We start from the raw sequence: 6,000 nt of genomic DNA on the forward strand, positions 1-6,000 counted from the left end.
GATAAATAAGAAATAGCTCCTCCCTAAAGAAGCAAACACCTTCAGGCAAAGAGAGTGTCTTAGACTAGATTCCCTCAGATATAGTCCCTCAGTAACCAAGGGTTTGCGTGCAAGTCATTTATTTGGGAAGTGAAGAGAAATACTGGTAGGAGTGTGAGGGGGTGAGATAGGAAAGGTAGGCAGCCAATTAAAAACGGCATTATCAAGTCAGCTAGTGCTGTGGCTACCTGGAAATTTATTAACCCAGGGCAACTCCAGGGGCCATAGAGTCACAGCTCAGAATTACCCAGCCCAAGGGTAGGGGAGTGGAGGTTTTGGTGGAGGCCTAATCCTTGAGGGCACTGGTTTCCTGATCTCTAGTAGCAGTAGAAAGTCCTCAGGCAGCTGGAAGATGGGCACTGAGAGGATAATTGGAGAGTGGGATGTAGGTGTGACACCAATGGTCTTGCACCCAAACCCTTATCTATGGGACTGTATCTGGGGGAATCCAGTCTCAGACTCACAAATGTGTGAAAAAGCAAATACAATGTAATGTGACCAGTTGGTGGCAGGGCTCATCTGCTATGGACCATATTGAGTTAGCCTTGGGACCTAACACGTGACTTGGCTCAGCCTATACATAAGCAAACATTTGTTAAATAAATGGACAGAGTGCTACAGGAAATACAAAGGAGAGAACAACTATTTCCCCAACACTTTTACCACAGACACGGGCTTTCCTTTTCCCTTCTCTTCCCATGCAGACCACACCACCCGGCCTCCTCTGCAGATTGGTGGGGCCACGGGACTGAGTCCTGGTCAATGGGATGTGTTCAGAAGGGACGTCCCCACTTCCAGGCCTGGGCCACTAAACCCTCCCACGCACAATCCCCATGACTTCTCATCTTCTGGCTGAATGGAGCAATCTCTGAGACCTAGAGGGGGACTCAGCCAGAAAATAGAAGGATACCTGGTCCCCAAACTTGCTCCCTGGAGGAGAATATTTTCATCAGGAACACTTGTGTTGAATGCTTGTTGAAAAAGAAGGCAACCTATTTGGTTTGACCACTGAGCTTTAGGAACTGTTTGTTACAGCAGCTAGCCTACCCTCATTCTGTGGGTGCCCTGTATATATGTGTGAATGAATGCTGCTGGGAAGAGATTGTCCATTTCACTCTACTCAAAGTTGGCAGTGCTAATAGAAGTGCCTGAAGTTGGTGCATCCCTGGCAATAGCAGAAGGGAGAGGTGAAATGATATGAATAGGCCGGGCGCGGTGCCTCAAGCCTGTAATCCCAGCACTTTGGGAGGCCGAGACGGGCGGATCACGAGGTCAGGAGATCAAGACCATCCTGGCTAACACGGTAAAACCCCGTCTCTACCAAAAAATACAAAAATCTAGCCGGGCAAAGTGGCAGGCGCCTGTAGTCCCAGCTACTCCGGAGGCTGAGGCAGGAGAATGGCGGGAACCCGGGAGGCGGAGCTTGCAGTGAGCTGAGATCCGGCCACTGCACTCCAGCCCTGGTGACAGAGCGAGACTCCGTCTCAAAAAAAAAAAAAAAAGAAATGATATGAATAACCAACTTCAACTTCATTTCATTCCTAGGGTTGCTCAAGGCCAACCCTGCTATCAGCCCTATAAGCAGAGCCTGTCTTATTCAAATTGCTCCTGCAAAAGTGTGTGCCCGTTTCCTTTTATCCTATTCCCAATATAAATGGAAAAAATTTTGGCCTCCTGCCTGCATAAAATTACCTCTCATGCAGCTGACAGTTATTATTAAGTTACTTCCTTCACCTTTTCTCCTAAGTTCTCATTTCATTTCACAAGTCAATATGGAAATTAGCTTTGCAATTTCAGCCCCTTGGAAAATTAAGCAGCTTTGTAAAGAAGCAGCAGTGTAGGAAAACCAGTAGCTGAGTCTGAGCCGACATGAAGTGCGCGGTTTCTTCAAGTACCAGCTAGCTGTCCTTCCTTGTCTCCCTCTGGAAAGAGGGAGGCTGAGGCAGGCCACAGCCCAGAGATTTTTTTTTTTTTTTTGAGACAGAGGACAGAGTCTTGATCTGTCACCCAGGCTGGAGTGCAGTGGTGCGATCTTAGCTCACTGCAAGCTCCGCCTCCCGGGTTCATGCCATTCTCCTGCCTCAGCCTCCTGAGTAGCTGGAACTACAGGCGCCCGCCACCACACCTGGCTAATTTTTTGTATTTTTTCAGTAGAGACAGGGTTTCACCATGTTAGCCAGGATGGTCTCCATCTCCTGACCTCGTGATCCACCCGCCTCAGCCTCCCAAAGTGCTGGGATTCCAGGTGTGAGCCACCACGCCCGGCCTAGCCCAGAGATTTCTAAGAGGAAGAATAGAGCTTAGAGAGGGAAGGATTGGGCACTGACTTTGGGCACCACTGTACTTTCTACTCTTTTCATCTTGCTTGATTCTGGCAACTACTCTATGAGTAGATATTATAATTGTCATTTAACAGATAGGAAAACTGAGAAACGAACAGATGAAGTCACCTACAAAAGACACACAGCTAATATGTTATGGGAGTCACAACAGGAACCCAGTGCTCCTTATTTCCGCTATGACGTTGTCATGCTGCCTTGAGCTAGTTGCATACTGTTATGGGTTGAGTTGTGTCCCCACAAAAGATACTAAAGTCCTAACTGTGAGTACCTATGAATATGAGTACTCTGGAAATAGAGTGTTACAGATGATCAAGATGAGGTCATTAAGGTAGGCCTTAGTCCAAGGTAACTGGTGTCCTTATAAAACGTAATTTGAGGCAGGCACAGTGGCTCAGGCCTATAATCCTATAGGATTATAGGGAGGTGGAGCTTGCAGTGAGCCAAGCTCACTGGGAGGCCAAGGCAGGAGGATTGCTTGAGCCCAAGAGTTTGAGACCAGCCTGGGCAACATAGGGAGACCCTGTGTATACCAAAAATTAAAAAAAAAAAATTAGCCAGGCATGGTGGCGTGTGCCTGTGGTTTCAGCTTACTCAGGAGGCTAAAGTGGGAGGATGGCTTGAGCCCTGGGATTTTGAGACTGCAGTGAGCTGTGACTGCATCACTGCATGCCAGCCTAGGTGACAGAGTAGGGCCCTGTCTAAAAGAAAAGAGAAAGAGAGAGGAAGGAAGGAAGGAAGGAAGGAAGGAAGGAAGGAAGGAAGGAAGGAAGGAAGGAAGGAAGGAAGGAAGGAAGGAAGGAGAAGGGAAGGGAAGGAAGGAGGGAAGGAGGGAGGGAGGGAAGGAAAGAAGGAAAAGGAAGGAAGGAAGGAAGGAAGGAAGCGAAGGAAGGAAGGAAGGAAGGAGGCGAACGAAAGAGAAAGAAGAAAGAAGAAGGAAAGAAGGAAGAAAGAGAAAAGAAGGAAGAAAGAAAGAGAAGAAAGAAAGAAAGAAAGGAAAGAAAGAAAGAAAGAAAGAAAGAGAGAGGAGAGAGAGAGGGAGGGAGGGAGGGAGGGAGGGAGGAGGGAGGGATGAATTTGGACAAAGACACATGCAGCTAAAAGACTATGTGAAAACACAGGGAGAAGATGGCCATCTACATGCCAAGGAATGCCTGCAGCTACCAGAAGCTAGGAGAGAGGCCTGGAATACACCCTTGCTCACAGCTCCCAGAAGGAACCAACCCTGTTAGCAGCTTGATTTTGAATTTCTAACCTCATGAACAATAAATTGATACATTTTTGTTGTTCAAGCCACCCAAGTTGTGGTACTTTGTTATGGCAGATACAGGAAATGAATGCACTTCCCACAGTGGAGTCTCCATTTTCTCATCTGGGTAGTGGGAAAAGGAACAGTATCTCCTTTGGGAAGCTTTAAGGTCTGTTGAATGAGATGATACCTGCACCACTTCCAGAAGAGCTCAATAAATAAAAGAGGTTATTAGTAACCTTATTGTGCAGGGAAAACTTGGACATTGCAGGAAAAGCCACCACCGGTTTTGTTTTCTCCTATCTTCAGGAGAACGTTTTCTTACTCTCTGGGACTGCCTAGTTTTCTATGGAATTTCTTTAATAATGTAGGAATAATGAACAAAATGAAGATAACATTATTTATCTGACAGGTTCAGGCGAGAAATAAAGTATATATGTTAAGGTGTTCAGCAAAATGTCACATTCTATTAGCTGTGAGGGAACATGCTTATCAGACCGCAAGGTTTTGCTGTTTGTGATGCCATGACCCCAGTGTCCAGCCTCAGAGCAGGGTCTCACTCCAAGAGACACAGTCCAGCCACCAAAAATCATTTTCAATAGAACCCAAATTCTTTCCTTTGTTTCTCCAGTGCAGTGAAGCCCTCCTTTCCAGTCTTCTGAAGCTCTCCTTTCTGGCCCCACATTCTACACCCTGTTTCCTGGCTTCCAGCTGCTAGATTCTTTAAAACGAACCTCCTTCTGCCTTTTCCACTGTTCTTCCCTCTCTCCCTTGCCTCCTTTCCTCCCCATTCACATATGTTTTCCTTTCCCTGTTCCCGTCATGTATAATAGAAGTTAAACAAGCCACCAGGCAAAGGTGGAAGATGGGAGAATACTCCACCCTCTTTAGCACCAGGAGGAAGAGGGAACACTGAGAACACTTGTGTGTTCATAATTTTTGTTCCATTACAAGGAATAGGTGCCTCTCAAGCTACAAGGTGGGGCAAGGCTGTTTTGATGAAAGGAACAATGTTAAAAGCACAGTCAGTACGATCTGACTTTCGATTTCTATTCCAAATCTGACTAACGCCTACTGGGCATGGCATTTAACTTCTGGGAACCTGTGCAAAATGAGGATACAAATGTGCATTTCACAAGGTAGGCCTGAGTATCAAATGAGATAAGAAACGTAAATCACTCGTGGTATCTCACCACAGTAAGCAAGAAAGACTCAGAGGATAGCAAGGGAATGCAAATTTTTAGGCCACGCATGCACCCCCCAAACTGCCCACAGGAAAGAGGGAGTTTCTTTCACTCAATAGTAAACAAAAATAAGTAGGCTTTACTCTGATTGAATCAATTTGGGTCACTTGCCCACATCTGGAACAAATACTGTTACTGGGAGAAAGCTTTGCCCTGACTGGCTTTGGCTGGCTTCCTGCCATCTCTGAGCCATCATTAAGATTGCCTTAGTCCAATGAGGCTCCAGCCCTGGGGGGGGGGGGGGGGGGGGGGGGGTGCTGTGCTAATAGAGAAGGTGAGGGGCAGCAAATAGAATTCTCCCTATACTTCCCTCTGGTGAGTGAGGTGCCCCGACCCTCCCTGTTTTATTTTCATGGAGTATGAGGAGGAGCACAGTGTTAATTCCAGATCCGAAAGGCTGTTTAGAAAGTTGTTTATCTAATCAGCAGGGAGGCCAGCTATTTACAAGCCAACAACCCAAAGAAACTATTTCTTTCCCATCCGGATCTGGTAGGAAGCTTCTCTGGGTCCCTAGGCCTTTCTCCACAGCTCAACCCTGCTCGTGGCAGGCAGAAAAGTGCCACCAAGAGTGACAATAGAGACTCATATTTATAAACTACTTTGCAGTTTGCAAAAGGCTTTCACATCTGCTATCCCACTTCATCAATGAGGGATGCTGGGGAGGATGCTGGTTTGTGGATTTCAGAACCATATTATACTAAGGATGGAAAGAAAGGACTCTGAGGACGAGGTTCTGTGAGGCCAGGGTGGTTAAGGCTTGCAAGGGGTGTGGGGTTGGATAGTTATAAGGGGCATTATAGTTTCTGTCTACCCACCAGCCATGTCTCCTTTTGTGAATAGACCCCATGTCTTCCTTCGGAGTATACAGTATCCCCTACAGAATATAGCCTTGGGTCTTAGTAGAATTGTTAGCCATGATGTGCATTCCCGTGGACTCCAAATGACCCCTGACCTATGAAAGTCCATCCAGGTTCTCACCCTTTCTGGAATATGAATTTTGGTCAGAAACACAGCCAGAAAGGGACATTCTGAAAATCCTTGACCTTGGCTCTGAAGGAGCCAGCTTTCCCCCTGAGCTTCCTGAGTTTCAATCAGATTCTGTGAATATGTGCAGGACATTGCACACGTC

The sequence above is a fragment of the Rhinopithecus roxellana genome, chromosome 3, assembly GCF_007565055.1.
Source record: "Rhinopithecus roxellana isolate Shanxi Qingling chromosome 3, ASM756505v1, whole genome shotgun sequence".
Taxonomy (NCBI): domain Eukaryota; kingdom Metazoa; phylum Chordata; class Mammalia; order Primates; family Cercopithecidae; genus Rhinopithecus; species Rhinopithecus roxellana.